Source organism: Protopterus annectens, chromosome 8.part1 (assembly GCF_019279795.1).
Source record: "Protopterus annectens isolate FY-2018-M chromosome 8.part1, PAN1.0, whole genome shotgun sequence".
In the NCBI taxonomy this organism is placed as follows: domain Eukaryota; kingdom Metazoa; phylum Chordata; order Ceratodontiformes; family Protopteridae; genus Protopterus; species Protopterus annectens.
In genome coordinates, this window is record NC_056742.1 from 323,604,845 (window position 1) to 323,628,180 (window position 23,336).

The 23,336-nt window shown below is 40.1% G+C and overlaps 1 protein-coding gene across 2 annotated transcripts in view; it reads right to left on the reverse strand.

Annotated features, from left to right (window-relative positions):
* ZFHX3 (zinc finger homeobox 3) overlaps nt 1-23,336 on the reverse strand; it is a 928,642-nt gene that overhangs the window by 716,098 nt on the left and 189,208 nt on the right. For both annotated transcript variants that reach the window (XM_044081906.1, XM_044081905.1), the window contains exon 2: nt 22,197-22,364. The gene's annotated coding sequence lies outside the window, so the exon portion shown is untranslated. The remainder of the gene's footprint in view (nt 1-22,196; nt 22,365-23,336) is intronic.

Below are 23,336 nucleotides of genomic sequence, written 5' to 3' on the forward strand. Positions count from 1 at the left end.
GCTGTGTACTACATGAACTACAAAATGAACTGGCACCTCACCTAAGTGTCATGTTTAATCATAGCCTCACCTCAGGTTTCATGCCCACTGAGTGGCGCACAGCTACAGTTATCCCACTCCACAAGGGGAGATCCGCCTTGGATCCTGGGAACTACCATCCCATCAGTCTGACAAGCCTGATCTGCAAGGGCATGGAATGCATTATCATGGAACTTATAAACAAAGACATTGGCAACCTTCAAACACTGGACCCCACACAGTTTGGGTTTGTGAAGGGCCGATTTTGTCTCCTGAATCTGACTGACTTCTTCGAATCAGTCTCCAGAGCTGTGGACGAGGGTAAGGCAGTCCACACAGCCTATCTGGACCTTGCCAAGGCCTTTGACACCATCCCCCACTCTGGAATCATAGATAAACTTACTAAGCTGGGCATAAATCCCTACGTCACTCGATGGGTTGCCAACTGACTTACTGACAGAACCCAGACTGTAAAAGTAGCCGACTCCAACTCCAGCTCCAGACAAGTGGAATACCTCAGGGTTCAGTCCTCGGACCACTCTTGTTTGGCATCTACTTCTCTGAAGTACAGACCAACACTAAGGGACTCTGGCTAAAGTTCGCAGATGACTGCAAACTGGGAACCATTACTGAATCCCCATATTATATGGATATTCTACAAAAGGGCCTTACAGAAACAGATGCCTGGTGCCAGAGCCATGGGCTCAAGCTTAATGCCAAGAAATGTACAGTTATCCCCTTTGGAAAAAAACATGTACCCATGAATTACCACATAGGTGGCAGGACACTAAACATCGAAAGTGTGATGACAGACTTAGGGACACAGGTGGACAGTGGTCTCACTTTCGATAACCACATCACCACAACAGTCAGGAAATCCTTCTATGTGGCACACCTCATCACTAAGGGATTTTCATCCAGAAAAAAGGAGATCATTGTCCCACTGTACTCATCCCTCATTAGACCCATTATAGAGTATAATGCCCCATTTGGTATGTACCTCACAAGACATCTGCAACAGCTGGAAAGGCCACAGAAATACCTCACTAAAAGAATCACAGGCCTAAAGCAGATGCCATATGCTGACCATCTAAAAAAAACTCCAGCTATACTCTGTGGCATATCGTCTACTCAGAGGCTATCTCTGCTTAACATACAAGGCCATGTCAAACCCTGAGCTGTTGGACATGCTCCACTTAAAGAAATCCCAATCCCTCAGAGCCACATGCTTCAGGGATTTAAACCTTGTCATCACAATGAACAAAATATGCTGGAGGGATAGGTTCCTGACCCAGAGACTCCCCATACTCTGGAATAGACTGCCCATACATGTCAAGCAGAGCGCCACATTGGCCCTCTTCAAAAGGAACCTTGATGATTGGATGGGAGATAGGAAATTCACCCCGGGGATCATGTCAGTCACCCTGCTAGACAGGGGTCCAGAGAAGTAAATATTGTAGGAAGAAATATCCAGAGAATTTTTTTTTGGCTAGGCTTGCATAGGCCCTAGGGCCGACAGCCTGGTACCAACCTATGAACCTATAAATGAGCGAGACTGCTCACAGGTGACCGCATATCCCCACCAACAGCCCTCCTCGAGTACAACAGCAACAGTATACATATATAAAATGAAGAAACCCTTAATTTTTTTTTAAATCTGATTAAAGCTAACCGTAGGTGCATGAGTGTGCCCGTCGCTTAGCTACAGAGTGTGCCCGTCACTTAGCTACGGTTAATACAGCTTAAATGGCTGAAGAGGATAACAAGGAAGATATATGCAAATGAAGCAGCATAGCAATAGTATAGTGGGCAGAGCATTCGCCTTATGAGCAGGCATTCCTGGTTTGAGTCCCACTGCAGCACATTCCATTTTCCATGGCAAAGCAAACCCTATAGTGCTCCACTATCTCCAGCTTATGTAGCCCCTAATAGGTTACCCTCGGTCTGTACACTCTTCTCCGTCTCCTCACTGTGGGTTGATTGTCAGCATTCATATCCTCACCACCCTCAGCCTCTTGCACATGTTGTTCTATGTTGCCTGCTCAGCCCCTCTCATTTTGTAGGTTTGTTTGTTAAAAGTTTCCTGCTTGTATACACCGGTGGTGTAGACTGTGGGAAAAACCAGAGGGGAAGGTGTTTGCATAGTTTATAGTAGTGTTCTGGGCTGGGCTGGTCTGCTGCCTGTGTAATTGGCTGATTCTGATACATTTCACCTGCCAGCTTTGCTAGTTCACCTTGATTCCTTCCTACTGCTGTTTTCCCTTCCCTTTGCCTTCCTGTTTAAGCCCGGAGGCGTGCCGCGCAAACAGAGTGCTCATATGTGCACAGTTCTGTTATTTCCTGGTTTAACTTTTGTCTTCTTCCTTTAAAACCCGGTGTGGGGCATGCACACCCGCTTAGGCAATGTAAAGAGTGCTTGGCAGATTCAGACACCCCCTCCAGCTTAGCTGTGCTAAGCTAGGAGCAAACCGGAGCCACAGGGCTCCAATCCGCTTACAGTATGCCTGACACACACCCCCTATGATGTCAGCTAACTCCTAGGCTTGCACCAAGCTATTCCTACTCTTACACTGTTGGGACCTGACTAGCATGCTGGGGAAAACTGGGATTCACTATAATTCCCCTCATTTGCATAGGATTGCCTGCTAATGCATAGTTACATGTCTCACATTGAGCCTCCCCCCTTAGCAACCACTACTCACTGGCCATGTTGTCTTCTGCCTGCCATTGACTTGCATTGCAGAATAGACTTTAGTTAGCATGCTTAATTCAGGTTCATTTTGTTACCCCCCCCCCCCCGATCCTATTTGCGCGCCGCTGCCCTAGGCTTAAACAGCCAAGATCGGCTAAAAAAAATATTTTTTTTATTTTTTTGCCTGTTTGCAATGCCAATGGCCTTATACTTGGCCACTGGTGTGCTTACTAACTGATATGTGGCCTTTATTTGGAGCTGTCACAGCTACGTTTTGGAGTTTGCAGAAATGTACTCTGTTACCGAGTACATTTCTACAGATTGCACTAGTCCTGCATGGACGGTTGCAAGCTTCCTGGATCACAAAATCACCTCATTTGCATGGATTTCTCCTCCTGTAAATGGGGTGATTTGCATACAGAGGCTTAGTCCATGCAGGACTAGTGCAGGAGTACTCATGCATGCCCCTGCAGGCTGTTCCTGGATCGCAAGGCAGACATATTGTCTGCTAGAGCTCCTGCACCGATCTTGCACACCGTGCAAGGCATAGAGAATCCGGGAGAATGCCTTTTTGTGAGTGACAAATCTACCCAATTGCCCCTGCCAAAGCCTGTGCTCCTCTTACCACTCCTGATCAGCTCTGAGATCAGTGCAGTCTGTGGTTAAAAGCATCTCTCTCAGAACTGACCTATTGTGATGAAATGGCATTAATTATGCAGACTTCTGCAAAACAGCACTTTACACACAAGACTTTATCAAAGTGACTGGCATTGAAGGAACACCAGTAAAATGACAAAGCACTTCCATGGAGAATGGACATTACAAAAATTTCATGCAAACATACTGGAATATTTTTATTTTATGCACTCTTATTTATATATGTTGACCAGATAAGTCTCACTATGTCAATGGTCCTTTTTTCAGATGCAATCTGGTAGATCTAGATCGTAAACCATTCAAAAGATGCATGACTTAACCTATGTCATCATACGAAGCTCATTTTTAAGTATATATCTAGTATTTTCAGATTGGCAAGAAGGGAAATAAATCAGTGATAATCAAGAACAGAAAAAACCTTACATATCCAAAGCGTGTATGTGTTTACATACATGCACACACAGACATATGCATAAATATATATGTATATGTGTGCAAAAAATGTTTCACCCTCCAGCTCTATATACCTCTTATACAAATAATGTTTAATATGTGTGTTTTCAATACAATGGGAAAAGGTAGGAAAATCATGAAATATAAAGTAATTTAAGTAAGTAATGTATATTTTAACAAAAAAATTGCAGCCCATCCTACACAATTTTAAGCTGCAACTGTGAACCATACTGTAGAGTGAGACTGAGTAACACTAATTGATTACTGCAACGTAGTGTTGTTTTGTTAAAAGTAATTACAACAGAGTAAAGCAGCTGTATTGAGAGGAAGTCTTAACAAATTCCACCAATAATACAGACGCAGTCACCTATGTAAGAGACATGAAACATACAAAGCATACTTAAAAATGTACATTAGTTTTAGACTACATAATCACTGTATGTAGATTAATATGCTGACATTTTTCAGATTTATCCTGGTAAAACTGTTCAAGGTTCCCAGATATGTGTTTACCCACTGTCCCTTATTCTCCCCTGAATTTCAAGAAATAGTCTGTAGTCTGAACTGTTTAAAAAAGAAAAACCTTATGCGCATGCACCTTTTATATGAAAAAAAAGGATTAAACTTTTCATGTAATTAAACTGCTTATTTTCCCATTAATTCCCACAGGAAACTTATCTGTTCTGTATGAAAACAAACTAAGTTCCCCAAAGGGTATAATTAAGTAAGAACTTGGGGCCAATTTACAAGCACTGTGTTAAATAAAGTCAGTGTGGCAGAAGGTTGAAAACCTGTGAGCATTTCAGAAAAATAGATTGTTATGGCATGCCACGTAAGAAGACTTCTTGTTTACGCATACTATACACATGCTGTAGCATTCTGTGCAGAAGAAGTGTACCAAAGTTGGTATGATTCTGGTACTATGGGTCTTTTGTAGAACCTAACGGTTCTTTCCAATTACTTGCAACAGCAGACAGTTACAAGACAGCTAACCATTTTGGGAGCTCCTGGTCTGACCCAGGATTACCACGTTATTTAGTAACAAAAGGTACTTGAGCTTCTTGGTTTTCTCAATGTGCAATATAGATTACAATGATAGTCTAGAACATTCTCTAGTGTGCACTCCTCAGATGGCATTCCAAAAAAAAGTGAAATGGAAGAGGGATGGAATAATTGCAGACATGGCACAACATCTGAGGGTAATGTGGTTTATCTTCAAGAATACCCTACTCTTAAAGAGCATTATGACAATTCTAACCAAAATGCAACAGAGCTGGTTACTACCAAGAGAATGGCCTCTTTGACATGAATATGAGGTCAGAACTAGATGATGTCACAGAAAACAGAAGATTACTGCTATTCCCAAAACTAACACAGTAGTCCATTAAGATATTAAAGGTACAGACTATGTCTTACTCTTTCCTGAGCATGAATGTGGTACAAAAAAATGAATGCTGTATAACTTTGTTGAAGGAGTAATTCTAGATGGAATCTGAACACAGGAGTAAGTGTTCCAAACTTTGAGACATCAGGCATTGAAAGGGTCACACAATATCAATGAAAATGTCAATCTCTGTCTGCTGCCTACTTTTCTGTCTTATGAATGCTTGTGGTTTTTGAGGAAGGATTGAAGGGTATTACGGTCACAATTTTACATCATAGTTAACAGTTTTGTGAATGTTATGGTAGAAGCAGTGACATTCTACCTTAACAATGATACACAGAAGGGTAAACTCTTTTAAAGAATAAAGGCACAACTCAAGACTTTGAATAAACCTTACTATCCCTGAGACTATTCAGTGACTCCATTTTCGAAACTAAGCACATTTAACATTTCTAGAAAACTACTTGTTTATAAGCCTCCAGGTGTGTTTCAGAGACATACTTTTATTACTATTAAAGTATCACCCCCCCAAAAAAAAGCTGAATATTTTTGAAGAACAAAGTCAATTACATAATGCTAAATTTTCTGAAAGACCCAGTGTTGTTTTTACATAAATATATCAAAGAAATACCCTAGTTATTTTTACAAGATGGCTGTGTTAAAAATAAATAACTAAATAAATAAATAAATGTTGTCACTGCATAACTCACAAATAATTCTTAAAAAAAAAAGATCAAGATTTGCATGTCAAGGGCACCACATGCATAAACCCTGTAGATATAGCCAACCTGCTGGCAGACAGGTTCAGTGAAAACTTCACTCCTCTGCCCCCATGAGTTAAACAGACCATCCCCAGTACCTGCCTCCCTCCCCTTATTTCTAGGGAGCAAGTCATCACTGCCCTCTCAAAGGCAAAAAAATACAGCCTCCATGGGACCTGATAACATCCCAGGCTGCATCCTACATGAACTCAGGCAGGAACTTGCAGTACCATTAGGCACCCTATTCAACCAAAGTCTGAGTACTGTCTTCGTCCCAGCTGAGTGGAGGGCAGCTACTGTCATCCTTTTGCACAAAGGTGGAGCGTCCACTGATGCAGGAAATTATAGACCCATCAGTCTAACTAGCCTGATCTGCAAGACCATGGAGCAGATTATCATGGACCTCATTAACAAGGACATTGGCAACCTCTAGACACTTTTCCCACACAGCTTGGTTTTGTCAAGGGGAGGTCATGCCTGTTAAATGTGGTCAACTTCTTTGAGGCAGTCAACAAAGCCATAGATGAATGGAAGACAGTGTACAACACCTTCCTTGACCTGGCCAAGGCCTTCGATACTATTCCCCACTCAGGTATAATAGATACACTCTCTCAACTAGGCATCAATCCATATGTTATCAGATGGGTAGCAAACTGGCTCACTGACAGAATCCATCTAGTCAAATTTGGAGAAGCCACCTCAAGTAGTAGACCCATAACAAGCGGTGTACCCCAGGAATCAGTCTTGGGGCCTCTGCTGTTTGGGATATACTTCTCATAGGTGCAGGCTGAAACTAGTGGGCTATAGCTGACCAAGTTTGCAGATGACTGCAAGCTGGGTGCTGTCATCAATTCCCCTAGTGATGTGGGCATCCTCCAAGAAGGTCTCACCCAAACAAATGATTGGTGCCAGAAACATGGCCTCAGACTCAATACCAAAAAATGCATCATCTTCCCTTTTGGCGAGAATAACGTCCCCACAAATTATCACATTATATTAAGGCACTAAGCATGCAATCAGTCGTGAGGGACTTGGGCACCCAGGATGATAGCAAACTGACTTTTCACCACCACATTGCCTCCGCTGTACGGAAAGCTTTCTACATGGCCCACCTCATTAGTAAGGGTATCTCATCAAGGGACAAGGTGGTCATAACATCCCTGTATTCTTCCCTTATAAGACTGATTACTGAATACAATGCCCCTTTTGGCATGTACCTCACAAAGCACATGCAACAGCTGGAGAGACCACAGTGATTCCTCACCCAGAGAATCCAGAGCCACAAACATCCACTATACACAGATAGGCTAAAAGCCCTGTCCATCTACTCAGTCTCCTACAGACTCCTCAGAGGTGACCTCTGTCTGGTATACAAAGCAATCTCAGACCCCGCCCTGATGGGACTGCTGCATATCTGCAAGTCAAGCTCCACTCAAGTAACCCACATGCGAGACCTCAACCTGGTCTGTGACATCAGCAGGACTTGCTGGCGGGACAGACTTGTGTCCCAGAGACTCCCCCTTTTGTAGAACAGACTCCCACTTCATGTAAAGCAGAGTACCTCCTTAAACAATTTTAAGTGCAACCTGGATAACTGGATGGGGAACAGAAAATACACCCCCTGGGAGTCCACCTATGTCCCTGCAGGACAATGGCATAGGGTGTTGATTTGTTGGAACATGGGCAAAATTCTTGGCTAGGCTTGTAAGGGCCTCAGGGCCAATAGCCTAGTAACTTCCTATGATCCTATGATCCTATGAAACAAGGTCATTGAGAGTTATGAAGAACAGACATGGACTGGCAACAGTCTGGATTTCAAGATTAATGTCTAAGTGGGAAAAATTTCCTACAGTTAGATTAGGATGGATAAACAGAATAAAAGAGTAAAGATACTAGCCTGTAATGGGAAGGATGACCCAGTTAGTATTTAGGTCCCTTGAAAAATTTTTGAGGGTCCAGAAAGATAGTGTGTGTCAAGTAAGGAGAGAAATAGGGATGGTGAAGTGGGGATGTTGGTAAAAAGACACTATGTACAACTTTTCACTGCCCCTGACAGGTTGTAAGTAACCAGACAGGAACAATGTTTCTAAGAGAGAGATTTCAGTAACCTTGGTACCTCTGTAGTATCGGTCGCTCAACATGTACCATGCTTGCCTTTAATACTGGAAGACTGGAAGATCAGAAGGCTTTGAATTCTATTCCCATGCCAGGTGCTTGAATTAATTTTCCATTATTGACAATGCAGTGCAGCACTGGGGGTAGGGTGGGGGGGGCTATACTCCTGAGTGCGCCACTTTAGAATGAGATGTTAAATTGAGATCCCTTCTGCTTGAGATGGCAGTAGCTCAGGTGAACTATAAAGGATCCCACAGCAGTTGGCAAACAGAGCAGGGACATTTATTTGCTGCCATAGCCAAATTTTCCCTAGTCAGTATAAATACTACCTCAGGTTTCAACTGAAAAAAAGAGGCCACTGGCCTATTGAAACTAACCTAGTCAATGAAGGATGAATTTGTAAACAATAAAATAAAAAATAAATAATGTCAAGTGTTGCACTGACTCCACATCCACCCCTCCAACACACACACACACACACACACACACACACACACACACACACACACACACACACACACACACACACACACACACACACACACAGTATAACACACACAGACATGCAACAAAAGCTGACAACTTTTACAGGTCCTCTCATATCTACACAAGTTAAATTATTTTAATAAATTCTAAACAAATATATATATATATATATATATATATATACATACATACACACACACACACACACACACACACACACACACACACACACACACACACACACACACACACACACACACATATTATATTTATGTGCAGTCATTCATACATCAGTCAACAGCCAGGTCTGGAAGAGTGACTAATGCACTAAGCATCTGTTTGCTGTTCTTCATATTTCTGAAATGCAGTTCTATGTGCCTGGGTAGCCAATCCCCCTTCCAGCACAAATATTCACATCATCTACTTCAGACCTAAAGTGCAAATTACCAGTTGCAGATGTACTGCGAAGCTTCAGGCCAGGCAGGGCTCCCTAAATTAGCCAAGCATTCTTTGTGTTGCATAACGATACACTGCTAAAAGGAGATTTACAAAGCAATGTGGAAGCTGGATACTGTCCTGAGAAGGTCTGCTGTTGGCATGGCTTTCATCCAGCTGCAGCCTACACAAGCAGGTTTGTAATAAGCATATATAGAGTGCATTTATACTATGCATGCTGAGTCCACCTTTAAGTATAAAAAAGGTTTAAGAACTACATTCAACAAGTTTGTTGCTCGTCTCCTTACACAGGTACCACTGTCCCACATGTATTACATGGACAGAAGCAGGAGTTTTAAAACTCTACAACCTGTTTCTGACACCTAGACACCCTTCTGAACAACTGTAGCCCCCCACGAATCTCGTAAACATAGGCTGAATTTTACACACACACACACACACACACACACACACACACACACACACACACACACACACACACACACACACACAGCTAAACATGTATCCTGAAAAAAAAGCTTTTTAACAAAACAGTAACCCAAGAAAACTTTTTTGTGTCTTGTAGTGTTCTCAAATGTCTTTAAAATATTTCTCATACAAAAAAATGTTGTAGATAAAGACAAGAAAACTGATATTTTAAAGAAATCATGGAGTAACTGGTCTGTTTGCTATTCAGAAATCATATGCACAGGCTATTTTCCCCAGGACACCATTGAATTGGATGGGAAATACTGAAAATGAGAGAGAGCAGTAAGATTTTTTTCTCAATATTTCTCCAGTCTGATTTAAAAAAAAACAAATTTGAGATATACAACATGGCTGTTACTGGACAGTGGTTATGTAACATTTTTTTTTAATCTGTGAAAACTCTGTTTTGGCCTTTTCATCTGCTGTGCTCATTTTATGACTAGAAATACCACTCTATTAAAAGCAGATGGCATCACATTTGCTTCCTGTGCCGGGATGCACCATATGCAAAACCAGTTACAGCACAGAGCACTTTAGCAATGATGACGTAGTAATGAAGTTTAAATCATTTCAGTGCAGATTATCATGAAAGTCACGCTTTGCTTGGTGCTTCAGGCATGGAGTACACAAGTAATCTCAAAGATTAGAAAGCGATATTTAGTTACATCTCTAGCGGTACCACACAGTGAAGCTGGAAGTAATGACATCATGAGTTGACTACATGAGTTCACACATTTTCTGTACTATATACATGTGCATGCATCCCATTTGGTATAACAGGAATATTCTTTGCAGATTTTAATGGTTTAGTGACACTTGACCAAAGATGTATAAACTGTAAGACATTCACAAGACTGTTATTAAAATTGCACATAAGGGTATTTCACAGCAGAAGAAATATATATTTTCACTGAAAGAGTCATTTGCTTTACTCTCATAACCGGCCACAAACACAAACAAACAAACACACACACACACACACACACACACACACACACACACACACACACACACACACACACACACACACATACACACACACACATTCACAATGCAATAAAATCAATTATTTCTGCTTCTGCTGAATACCCATCACACTCAATGTGTGTCGAGAAGCACGACCTGAAAGTTTAACTATTCAGATATATCAGTTATATCACTTCAGACATGTCCTCAACCCAGCATCGTATAATCCTGCATGACTGTGGACAGTATTATGCAGTCACACAGACAAAAATGGATGGAACCTGTGAAGTAGCTACGTAAGTGTAAAAACAAAAGGCACTCTGCATTGAAAAGGAGAAGAGAAGGGGTGGGTTTCATACCTCTCAGGTGTCTGGCTTTTCGCAGAATGTCCAGATTTTTTTATTTTATAGTTTTGATCTTTCCCTCATAAAATTTTGGTTTTCTGGCAAATCTTTGTCCTGTCATTGCGGAGTGAAGTCAGAAAATAATGACGGACATTTGAGTTTCAACCTTAATGCACTTCAGAAAATTCATACTAATACAAAATATATTATTCTGTCAACTTTCTAAGTTTGTAAGAGCAATATTAAAAATCTGTCCCTATTTTTGCCCCCCCCCCGATTTATGGCTTTGTCCAGATTTCTTGCTCTAAGAGGTTGAGAGGTATGGTGGGTTTGTCATAACAGTTAAGGTCCTCACCTCACAGATGCAAAGTACAGGGTTTGATTCTGACCTTGTGTTATTAGCTAGGCTTAAAATGGCCATTTGATGCAGTTAGCCTAGTACTCGCCTATGAAATTAAGAACTAGGACAGACTAGTAGCTACTAGTGTGGTTCATGGTGGGTGATGCAAGTAGAATGAAAAGGAATAGGGAAAGGTGAAGCAGCTGCGTATGAGGAGGCGATGAGAAAGGCACCTAAAGTTAATCCAACAATCCAGGGTATCCAACCAATCCAGAATCACATATGTTGGTAAAGGAGAAAAGAAGATATGAAGATGTGAAAGACTGAAGAACTGTTAAATGAATTCTTCATACAATACGTTCAAACAATAACGGAAAGGAAGGAGCAATATCTGATTAGGAAGGAGATTGTAGATGCAGCAGACAAACAGAGAGGTACAATCTGATGACCAGTGAAGGATTTGCCAATGAACTCCAGGGATTTAAAGCAGCTTTGATCTAAGACTTAGAGGAGCTGTCATTATGGTAGCTGAAGGATTCTGTTTAAAAATTCACAGAACTAACAGAAAAGGAGCTTCACTGGGCCATGGAAATGGAGCAGTGAAAACCCACATGGACACACACAGGACACGAAGACTTTACAGAGAAAACATCTGAACTGGGAACTGAACTGGAAAAGCAGCTGTTGTCAGGCTGCAGTACTAGCTACTGCACCACTGCAATATCCTGAAATTATTCTGTCAATTCTTTACCTTGAATGGTGGGACCTAGTTGCCTGCCTTAAAATGTGCCACTTTCCTCCTCCACTGAGCACTACAACTTCCAGAACACACACAGAAAAGTCACAAACAACTTCCTACTTTGACTCACATGCACTGAAGCTCAGCAGTAAGGTAGCAGATCTGCACTGCTTTGAACTGTAAAACTATTTGCTTGATGAGTGACTAATAAGTAAAAATACTGCTATTTAACAAACAGGAAACCCATGAAGGTTACCTCTCCATATGAGTTCCCTTGTCATCAGTCAGCTCTGATTTCTAAGGGTGTCAAAAAGGAAGGCAGAAAATCATGCTACAGCTTAGAGTCACTGGCAGCCTGGATGGATGTCCACTTCCCTCTTTGGCTTCCTGCCTTTAGCTCTGACAGTTTATAACATAAGTACTTGCAACAGAAATTTATATACCTTGTAACACAGTAATACATTACGAAAGACATGAATTTAAAATAAAGTGACTACTCGGCCATGCAAACAGAGACAAACGAAAAGAAACAGTTAAAGAAACATAGCTGTTTCAATCTCTGAAAGAATGATCATACATATGTTCACTTGGAGCACTTTCAGCTGGTGTAACCTGTGACTTCCGATAGCAACACTTGCCTTTTTAATTCCATTTTAGTTGCATTGACAGCAGACAGGATGTCATCCCAGCAAGACATCTGCAGCACTTTGAATACAAGCAAGTGAAGTGCACTGCACAGGACACTAAATGCTATTCAGCAAAGGTGTAACCATATACACTCTAGTCTCACTGAATTTCCCACCTGAAACAAACCCCACCCCAAAACAGACAGAGACACACATCATACAATAAGGGTACTCAGTTTTAAACTGAATGCTGAAACTATGGAAGACTTATTCTAAAATGAGTCGTTAAGAAGATCCCTTCTGCCCAAGCTGGTGGTAGTTTAGAGGCATGCAACAGTTCCCATGACACATCCCGAAAAGAGTAGGGGAAGTGCCCTAGTGTGATGGCCAAATTGCCCCTAGTCAGTATAAATACCACCCTGGGTCTCCACTGAAAAGAGGCCATTGACCTAGTGAAACTAATCCAATCAACAATGGGTAAAAATAAATAAAACAAAATGAACTGAAATATTCACAAACAATCTTTACTTCCAGTCCTACCATTATAAATGAAAAGCTGTTAAGATTTCTATCCATAAAGTCCACCCCCTGTTTAGATTAACAGAACCAGAATTCCTGTGTTTTGGAAAAAAGAGGTTTTAAAGTGCCAATAGGCACATATACCCACCCACGTACTGCTAAGTTCTCATGCTATGCCCAGCATTCTTTGTGGGTGGTGTAAGTGAGCTGCAACAAATTCCTGCACTATTACACCAGGTGCCTCAAAATACATCTGGTAAATCTCCAGCGTCAATGTTTCATTATCATATGTTAAAACTGTTAATTGCAGTGATAAACAGGTAGCCATGCCATACTGATTTTGTACGCTCTAGCTTAGGATTCCTCTCAGTTCACTGTAGCTAGCTCTAATTTCAAGGAGAAGAGCTTATAAATTAAATATATACTGCCTTACTCCACCTTTTAATACTTTTAGCATTTCCCAAGCCTGCAACTTCTGATATCACCACATCACCTCTGCCCATCATCTGACCTGAAATTGAATTATGTCACACCAGGCTACAGGGCATAAAAAGATGGAATGCTTACTGTGACCTCTGACCTCCTACGACTGGTTTTAATTAGTCCAGGTAATGGAGAACATGGCAAGGGCAGTACAGAAGAAGTGTCCATTGTTAGGTTACTCAACATGTGGGTTGGCGGGAAGAGTTTATATCTTGGGATAAAGTCTCTCAAAACAGGGGTCCCTGCTGGGGACCAGTGGACTTAGAGTGCCAACTTCTTCTGGAGCAGGGCTGGCTTGGTGGTCAAATGTTTGTTTGAGCAAGTAACATACCCACACTACTCGCAATGCATAACACACCTTGAAAAAGCTTCTAAGACAATGATATTCCACCACTGTTTGACTCTCACCTCTGCAATAAGGATCTATGGCTGGCTGGGAAGGACAAGCAAATGAGTTGCTGGGGCAGTATGACAAACTGGACCATCAGCAATACAGCAACAAAAATAAAGTTTTGACAGATATATCACAAATATGGACCGGAGCTGATTGGCAATGACCCAGCTAGCTTGTGTAGTAGAGCAGATCATGCTGCCAGCTTGCATGGTACACCAGGCTGTGCCAATATTTTTGTAAGCCTTTTTTGTCCCAGTAATTATAATTATGTGGCATAACATGGTACAAAGTCTCAAAGTCTAAAAGATCTACTCCATCTGCTAGCCATGAGTAAACAAGTTCAAGGAACCCAATGCTATGCTGCAATACACCCTGTTTAAAGTCACCTATGTAACTAATGTATCATACTTAGTTACCTCCCTACTTCGATGGTCCCCCTCCCCGTACAGACACCCATGATACTCAGGACCCATATGGCTTGGAGTGCACAGCTAGGTTTGTAAAAGTCCTAGTGGCTGTTAGTCTAATAACCTATGAATCTATACACTACTGACAATGTTTGCATCACTCTTCTATAACATTAAAATGTATGATCCAAGAACTGAATCATGGGAACACTTACCCTCAAAGCAACATGTTTCCCATTTTAACCTTCTGCTGCCATTCACTTAACATGTTTGCAACCATTTTAGGATTACTGATTTCAACCTGATATAGTCTGTTCATTGCAATACACAGTCAATGGCTTTGCTAAAATCTAAAAAATTATTAGTCAACATCAGCTGAAACATTTCCCCATAAAGGGGAAAATTAGAGGTTGAAGTCCTGCTTCAATACCCATGCTAATATCCACAAATTCTTTGTTTTTGAAGTCAGGCTACATGATTTGTAAGACTTGGCTTTTCAGGATTATGGCAAAACTGCACAGTAAACTAATCACTTTACAACACAACAGATTATTTTGTTGCCCTTTACACTTACAAAATATGAGAGATAACTGTGTTTGACCAGTTATACATTCCATTGTCATGTACGTTTTTTGAAATAAGTAGACACCATCCACATCAAGTGCTATATTTCTTTATATTTTTTATTTTATTTTATTTATTTTACATTTGTTTACCGGGAAAGTCCGACTGGACACAGGTCCATTTTCAGTGGAGGCCCGGGGAGAAAAGCTCCACCATACAATACAGTACATGAGAGAAGAGAAAAAAAATAGAGCATAGTTATGAATTGTAACATATTCCAGTCCCTGTCCCTTTTCTCTTTGTCTTCAAAAACTTAATATCAGCATTACAAATTGCACAGCAGTTACAACTCCAGCTCCAGGAGCTGGGATTACATACTGACCTCTAGTTACTGTACAAAGTTTTCATGTTCTTTCCATATATGTGTGGGTTTTCTCTAGGTAGTCTAGTCTCCTCTCACAAGTTAACTGACTACACTGCATGTATTTTGTTTTCGTGTCTGGAGTTATGGGCTTATACCTTAGAAAATTGAGATTTTGTCTAATTAACGTATTTGGTTATGAAAAATTTAAAAAAACAAAAACATGTTTTACATACCTGTATAGCTAACTCCCTAAAAAATTAGATTTTTTTTCAGTTGACTTATACTTAAAGGACAAATTCACAGAGTTGTCAAGTTTTTCCCATGACAAAATGCTTTTCATTCCTTTTAAACCAACCACAAGTGCTGCATACAAAGAAAACACAACTCAACACTCGTACTGATTTCTGATAAAGCCATTTGTCGACACACCAGTCTCTTGGTAAAATCTCACATTATCTCCTAGCATTTGCCCCACTATCTGTTATATTATGTAGGCTAGATGGGGCAGTTTCATCTCAGACTCTTATGGCTTTAATTTAAGTCAGTCCTATTCTTGGTGAAGATTAGTAAAAGGTTTTAAATACAGGTACTGACTGCAATTAATTTTTGTGTTTGTGTATGGTCATTAAGTCACACTCGACTGACTTCAACACCTCAAGCTAGAAAAATTGACTTAGTACTATAGTTTTAAGTCTAATCAAAAATGCAAAGTGAGCTAAGTCTTTCAAGCCAACATTCAGATGTAACTTGAAATTGTAAGAGACCACCACTACACTAACCAAAATCAAACAAAAGGATTGTAAAAGACAAAGTGACACTCCTACCCAAGACTGTCAAAGAAGCAAGCTATCAAAGTACTGTCAGTGCAAGTCAATGGAAATGTTACCACAGTGAAAGCTCCTCACCACACTGATTTTCACATTTTCATCTAATTATATCACAGAGACAAAGGTTATAGTTTTTAGAACAGTCTTATCAGAATTTCACTGTCTCTTAAGTGATTGTTTATAATGAACTGCTGAACATTTTCCTACTGGATGCTTTTGTGAGAATGAAATGTTACTTATTGGTTTGTTTTATTTATTTACTTACTTACCTTCATTTGTTAACAGGATGGTCTAGCTGGGCTTTTAACCCCTTTTCAGTGGAGGGATGCAGATAATAGTTCCAGAATATAAAATTAAAACAATTTACAATACTTTGCACAGCTGCAATAGTTTAAAAATGCAACATAAGTTCAATAATTAAAAACAAATAAAAATTTTAAGACTTCGTTTTTTGCTGTGGCAAGAGTTGATAATATTTAACAAGATAGTTTAGTGGGAATAATGACATTAAAGAAATATACAACAGTATTGTCAGTGTACAGGTTCATATTAGCTTGTTGAACACTCAAAAGAGCGAATGCTCTTTGATCGATAGCTAATAGACGAAACAACAAAAACTCGAATGGCCAGAACAGCGATTTTTTTTCCCAGGGAAAAAAATTGCTGTTCCCAAAAAAAAAAACAAACAAAAAAACAAATCCACAAACAAAATAAAGTTGGGGGCTTTGCCCCCAACAACCCCCACACCTCCCCTACTTAAATGTACAAACTCTGAGATCACACCACAGTGGAGGAAACTGCAAAGTCCTGACAATGGCTCAGCGAGATTTTTCCCTGGGAAAAAGATCACTGTTCCGGCTGTTCGACTTTTTGTGGTTTTGTCTATTAGCTGTCTATCACAGAGCATTCACTCTTTTGATTGTTCAACAAACTAATAGGAACCCTCAGTGTACTTACTGTACACTGGTCTACAGATTTCTCATTGTATAATATCTATTAATCTGAAGTAGCCAAATTACAGGGTGAGTAGGGACAGCTTTTTTGAGAAGGAGGTCATAGGAAAAGAAAGACGTTTGGTAATGGGAAGGTAGATTAGTTGCATGCAGAAGACGAACATTACAGTTACGATGACAGTATATGCAATTTAGTATAAGAAGGTAACTTAGTAATAGATACTAGAAAAAGGCACACTGATATGGAAAGTAGAAAGCAGACGTCTGGAAGAATCATTTGTTTCTAATAGAACTGCAGTTCTGGAGGAGGATTTTGAATCTTGTGTTACTATATGGGGGTAAGTAAAACTGTCAATTTATTAACAGAGGTGTAACTTTTAACATTGCTAGATTTTTATTTTATAAAGCTGAGTCAGCATGTGTGTGTGTGTATGTGTGTGTGTGTGTGTGTGTGTGTGTGTGTGTGTGTGTGTGTGTGTGTGTGTGTGTGTGTGTGTGGTGAAATTGTACTCTCTGGTTGTATATGGCTAGAGGCTTCAATATTACAACAGACTTTTTACTCAGCACCTTTGGCATTTGCCTGTGGTTTTCTGAAGGATAACATTTTGAACTTGGAGGAGTTTTGTACCCTCCGTGTAAAATAAAGTCAGTACATAGTTTATAAATTTGATTTTCTTACCTGTCTTGGGAATTGTCTAAGAAAAAGTAGCACCCAGAGGCAGTGATACGACAGCCCTGAGGCCTATACAACAATGCCCTGCATGGCAGCAGCATAGAAATAAGGTCCTTCTCTGCTCTTCATTCCAGCTTTGCTACATCAGATGTAGGGCTCAAAGCGGAAAGACACTGCTGCCTGTCAGTGAAAATATTTGGAAACGTTTTTTTTAAAACTACAACCAGCACTATCAGGATTTCAAAAAGAAATTTTAATGTTTTAGTATGAATGATTTTTAGCTTGCGTTAAGAGCGCATGACTCCTTTAAAAGTGATATGATTGTTGTTGCCTTTATCTGGGATGCCTTTCAGGTAGCAGTGCTGTATTTTATCAAGACAAAACAAAACAAAAAAAACCCCTCTAAGCTCATTCATTTACACAGCCTTTGCATACAACATATTATACAACAGTTTGATAAATTCAAGCAATCTGATGCATCATGGCTCCACATGAACCCTAATGATACTACAAAATATGTTCACTATGTCAAGATAACAGACAGAAAAGTAACACAATATGAAATACTATTATTAGAAATAAGACATTGCATAATATCAATAAAGCATTCCAGGGCTGTGTATTATTTTTAACAACATCACTCCTGGAGGAAGTCAAAAGACTTGGCTTCACCTTATGTTTCAGCCCTACCCAGGAGAAATGTTGTTACGCAGTAGCACATACCTTGTGTCATGCCTTATTGTTTAAATGACTTACAAGTTCACCCTTTTCTCTAGCTATTACACAACGTCTGACTTCCCAGAATAGTACCGGTGTCTTCTGTGTCAAACCTAGACAGAATGATGACACTGCATAATGTGTCTCTATCAGTAACTGATCAAGTTTCTTCCATTCCCATTACTCTTCTAGGCTGCAAGCATAATGCAGCTATAAGGCCACATCAATGCAGACAAACTGGCAAGTGAGCTAGGTAGGTAGGTTCTATGGGTAGAGAAATGAAATGTACGCATGAAAAGGAATACCATCTGCTGGAAGGAGTGAAAGCAGAATTTCTTAATAACAGTACAATGGGATTAGGACGTGACAAAGGCACAAAAAAACTGCTAAGCAACAGAGAAGATGTAAATGCACAGAACTAACTTTGTACGGCTACATCTGTTAGCCACCGTCTAATGGTAGGATGTGGTAAATAGAAGCAGATACTGAAACACAACGGTGACAAGTCTTCTGAAATGCAGGTACAGTCTAAGGTAAATTTGAGTCTCACAAGGGATAATTAGCTAGGCTTAAAATAGCTCACAAGGGCAGTTAGCCTAGTACTATTCTAAGAACCAAAAACATGCTTGTTAACTTGACTTCACGGCCTCCAGAAAGCATTTCCTGCCACTTCATTTGTAGGGTTTACTAAACCTGTTGAGTCATAAGCTCCTGCCCCAGCGACACCAGCACCGCCTCACACATACTGGTCTTCAAATAACTTTGTTACTGCTCAGCTCACACATGCTGGTCTTTAAATACAGTTCATCACTTTGTTACTGCTCAGACATACTAAGCGTTCTGATTTTACTTACTAATTGAAACTGCAGTTTCAGTACTGCATGATGTAGTTTGTGTGTGTTGCTCAAATCTTTTTATTCTTGTGTTCTACTGTGTAACTGATTAGAAGTGGCATGAACTGCTGTCTCAAAATTTAATTATTTAGTATTTATTTCAGTTTGATGATTGGGGAAGTCCACTGTGCCAAGAAGAGCCCGTTTTTAGTGGAGGCCTGGGAAAGAAAATGCCGCTGAATGCAAAACAAAAATTCAAATCTTCAGCTGTTAACTAATAGCTTTATGCCAGTGAAACAAAATGGTATAAGGACCACCATTCTAAACAGCAGTTTCTCCTATGCAAGCCAGTCCAGGCATCCATGACACCTTCGGAATTTATCACATCTTGGAAACAACAGCAAAACATTCCATGAAGTACTGATTACCTTTCTTCATATATTAAAGCGGGATTTCATTTTGCTTGCACTCTTTTCATAATTTTACAATGTAAATCTCTGTGCTAGAATTTTGCTTGCCTTCTTCCAAGCTCATTTACTTCATCAGACTCTTATAACGTGACAAAATTAATGACAACACAGATTCTGTGCTTCTGCTCAGTATTATGGGCCGAACATCATACGCCATTTAGTTAACTGAACGGTTGTGCACACTATTTTCACATGCCTTTTCACAGAGCACTGTGGCTCATATATCCTTCTGAGGATTTTGGCTGTTCACTGCTACTAAGCCCATCCTGCTCTGCCTTTGGCTAACAGTAACACATAACAACAACAAATACTATGTTTTTTAGAATTATTCTGTCTCTATAGCTTGCATTTCCTGGGTATAAATATGGATTTTTATACACTGGCCCATTTATGACATCTTTTAATATCTTACCAGATAATGTAAAATGCGCACCCACTTTCTGAAGCACCCTTAAAGCACAAGATGAATAATGACCATTACCTTTAAGTGTCTGATAGATACAACCACCTAACAGGTATGGTTCCATGAATGAGTACGCAACATCCCATATATCATACCTTCCTCTCAGAGGTGTCCGTTACCTACTGCTACATGGTGTGTCTTCAACAATCATTATTTTTACTACTCTTCCCCAACGGCAAACACCACAGTCATCATTCATAGGTCAATCTTCTGTGTGAACTGAGTTAAGGGGTTTGTACATATTCAGGCACAACATCTCTGCAACAGGTGCCAAGATACACACAGTGCCCCTAGATTGATTGTGTGTTTCGGCTTTTCCCGGTTAGGGGTCGCCACAGCAGAACTCCGGTCCACTAATGATTGGCAATAGATTTTTACGTGCCAAGTTGCCAGCTCTGATGCACAACCTTCAACGAAGGTACGCCTATTCATGCATGTCTCCACACAGAAGACACTCTAGCTGAGAATCGAACAGGGCAACGTCATACTGTGAGGCGACAACGCTACCGCAGCACCACCACCACAGTACACAGTGCCCCTAGACATCAGTGAAAATGTACAACAGTATGGAATGCAAACTCACGGCACAGGACAGAAACGCAAAACTTCAGCTACTTCATACTACCTGTGGCGTACTTACCACGACAGCATCATAGGGTCATAGGTTAGTACTAGGCTAACTGCCCTTGTCAGCCATTGTAAGCCTAGTCCTCACCTATGTAAATGCCTATCAACATATTAAGTATAACATAAACCTGCATGACTCAGACTAAATCATCCTAGACTCCATCTATTCAATATCTTTCCCAAGCAAACAGCTTATCATTTTATAGGCATTTCCTTTTGTTAGTTTCAACATTTTCAACTTCCTGATTTCCCAGGTGCCCTCCAAAGTACCACAGATTTATTGAAATAGGCCACATTTAATGCTTTAACAGTCACTGAGTACTACTAATCATTTTAATCCTTAAACAGAAACACACTATTTTAATAGCCCTGGACAACCTTATGAACCCTAAGGCTAATTCTGCCTTACTTCACAAATTTATGAAGTTTGTATCTCCATCCCATTTACTGCCAACATCCTGGCTATTTTCAACACCTGTGATTTCCCTGCTATACCTTAGTTGATTGTCTCCTGCTTTTTTGGGAGGGGGCACAGTTACCTCTCAGCCCTCAACACAAAGAATTTACCTGCTACTTTTTCATTTCCTATATTAATTTTCAGCCTGTTCTCACTCATCCACCCTTGTTTCCTTGTTCTGTACAAATTTACATTAACTTGTACTTTGGTAACTGGAAAAGCAATATCAGACCTCAGCTCCAGGAATGAAACAGAAAATATTAAAATATTTCAAATAAACAGATTGACCACGTGGCCCAACGGATAAGGCATCTTTCTGATCAGAAAACTGCAGGCTAAAGCCTTAAGATGGTCACCAGAAAAGACAAGATTTTGCCTTACTGGAGGAAGAAGGTGCTGTATTCGGCTGGGTATTCACAAAAGTAAATGCAGTCCGTGGACTAACTTTTGCCTTGCAAAACGTACAATGTACATAGTGGAAGCACAAGCATTTGCATTGCCTTTAATTACATGCATCAGCTGCAGTCCTGCCTTTCTCACCCCAATAATCTCATCAATGTGTTGTTTCCAGAAACAAACAGCCTCTCACCCTGAGCTGATACACAGACACCTTAAAACCTGACCTTACCTTATGTAACCTTCCTCTCCTTCACAGCTGAAATGAACCTTTGGATCTTACTGCCTCTTTTTTTCATCATCAGAGCACTGTGCCACTCAAAACAAACAACCAGACTGAATCAATGAACTATAAAGAAACTCATTCAGGTTTCAAATCAACATTTATAATGAAGAGGAAATTAAAAATATAAACTGGCGCACACATTTTATTGTTGAAAATAACTGTAATAAATCTTCTGCTTCAGGACATGATTCAAGCACTTATTTACAGGACCAAACTATTGTGCAAGTTAGCCAAGGGTATGTACTGTAAACCCCATACCTGTTCTCGTTGGCTAGTGCGTGGAATCCAAGTGAGATCACTGTTCTTCAGTCTGTACTTAGCCATGTGCAGAGAAACAAACAGCTGCAGACGCCACTGCTGTCACTCCCTCACCTTTCACCAATACCGAACACATCACAGTGTTGGAAGTCTGGAACTGTACCCTGTCTGTGGATAAAGAGATATTTTTAGATTACAAAAACGTAAATCCCTAAAGACTTTTGGTATCAAATTTAATATTGTACCTTTCCTGAAGTCTGCAAACAATCAAGTTCCTCACCTCCCAGAGAATATTACAGCAGAAAAACAATTGGATGATTCAAATGATCTGTTTTTTTTTTTTTTTTGCGTATTCACCCATGTGGTCAATTTCTACTTCACTTCACAGACCAACAGATCTTCAGTGACTCTTCCCTCTTCATGTAACCTAGATAATGTGTTGCACTTGTCCCATATACTCTTGTATAGGACTGTTTCTATGATTAAAAATATATATTTGTGTGTGTGCTTACATGTATGTGTGTGCATGCAGAAAGTTATAGTGCAATACTCGGATTCATTTCCCAATAAACTACGTGTTTCCTTCTCACAGCTAAGTGATGTCAATATAAAATAATCAGACCCACTATAAACTGAATGTAGTTACTCACCATGATGCAGTTTGAGGTTTTAATAATTCTAAGTTGTCCACTTGAAATTCTTTTCCTCCAACACTTCCTCCAGACACATTTCCTTGCTTTACTACTGCACATCCTATATAAAGGAACGATCCTCCTTTTACTACTACACATCCTATATAAAGGAACGATCCTCCTTTTACTACTACACATCCTATATAAAGGAACGATCCTCCTTTTACTACTACACATCCTATATAAAGGAACGATCCTCCTTTTACTACTACACATCCTATATAAAGGAACGATCCTCCTTTTACTACTACACATCCTATATAAAGGAACACTCCTCCTTTTACTACTGCACATCCTATATAAAGGAACGATCCTCCTTTTACTACTACACATCCTATATAAAGGAACGATCCTCCTTTTACTACTACACATCCTATATAAAGGAACGATCCTCCTTTTACTACTACACATCCTATATAAAGGAGCGATCCTCCTTTTACTACTACAC